Here is a 1,711-nt window from a genome sequence, read left to right on the forward strand (position 1 = left end):
GGAAGGAATGATGCTAAAACTGAAACTCCAATACTTTGGCCACCTAATGGGAAGAGCTGACTCATTTGAAAAGACCCTGATGCTGGGAAAGATTGAGGGCAGGAGGAGAAAGGGATGAAAGAGCATGAGATGGTTGGATGGTATCACCGAGTCAATGGACATGGGTTTGGGTGGACTCCAGGAGTTGGTGATCGACAGGGAGGCCTGGTGTGCTGTGGTTCATGGGGTAGCTAAGTGTTGGACACAACTAAGCAACTGAACTGATATTAATATTTGTACCTTTTTCTACTGAGGTGTTCAGAATTTTTCATTAAATTATAAAAGCTTTTTATATATGAACGATTTCAACCCTGTGTCATTTTTTTGGTAAATATCTTCATATCAAAGAAACTGCTCTTATGTTTCCTGAGCAAATTATTCTCTTTATTAACTCCTTTCCTCTGTATATGCTGTTCTGTTAGGAATGTACTCACTCCCTATATATCAATGGATTCCTACTCAAATGGCATTTCATCCATGAAGGCTTTTGTGACTTCTGAATAATTCACTCCTTCCTCTGTATTCCCATAGGAACTTGTACACATGCCAACTTCAAGAATTTAGTGGTTTATTTCAAGTGTTATTACATTTTTGCATGACTTTATCCTCCATTAGACTGTCAACTTAAAACCAAGGATTTTTAAATTCATTTTTTTACTTCCTATGCCTATCATTATGCCTGAAAGATAGTATCTTTAAAATCTTTTTCTAAAAGCATTCATTTGAGTTTACAAGTGAACAATGTTTAATACTAAAATATAAAGACAAAATATTTCCTGGGAATAATCATAAATTCAGAATTCCAAGGAAGTCCTGCCTGACTACTAACATCTCAGTTAATAGAAACCTTAACTATTGTAAACTGGAAAGTTAGTTGGCAACTAATGATAAGTCAAAGACCTTAATTATATATATTGTTTGTACTTGTATATGAAGAATTCAGATAAAACTTTAAACCTGGGTTGCAGGTTAAGCAAAGATAACCCACATATCCAGTAGCTTTATTTATAGTCCTCTAATACTTCTAGAATATACTGCTTTTAGTTTCTGTGATTTTGAATTAAAGGAGAAAAGTAATTGACAGAGATTATCCTTGGTTACTACATAGTATAAACCAAAATCTGAGATTTAAATTGTTTTGCTAATCACTTGTAAAAGCACTTTCTAATTTCCCCTTTTTAAGAAATTGTTTTTGATTTGTTTTGGGTTCTTTTTAAAGTCATTTCTAGTTTCTTACATTTCCTATTAGTCTTCACTGTTCAAAACCTGCCATTTCTAATTGACTTTAGAAAGTTTTTAGTTACGTAACTCTTAAGAAGCGTTACCTTTACTTTTTGCTCTAAGGACTTTTTCCTGCTTAGTTAAAACCAAAGAGAATTTGAACTTGGCCTTTTAAAATCAGAATGTAGAGCTAGATAAGACAAGTTACAGTTAAGTTTGTTTAACTGCCTTATATTTCATATGAGAAAAACAGATTAGGAGGGATGCTAAATGTCTTGATCAAGATCAAACACCAAATAGCACAACCAGGGCTAGAATCAAATTTTCTGTCTCACAATAGCCATTAAGTAATAGTGTCTTTTTAAAAAGTCTGTTTGGCCATGTAGCCAGTGATTCAGTAATCAGTAAAGAATGACTCATGTGATTCAACAAATATATACTGATTGCTTAC

This window comes from Bison bison, unplaced genomic scaffold (genome assembly GCF_000754665.1).
Source record: "Bison bison bison isolate TAMUID 2011002044 unplaced genomic scaffold, Bison_UMD1.0 scf7180017846227, whole genome shotgun sequence".
Taxonomy (NCBI): domain Eukaryota; kingdom Metazoa; phylum Chordata; class Mammalia; order Artiodactyla; family Bovidae; genus Bison; species Bison bison.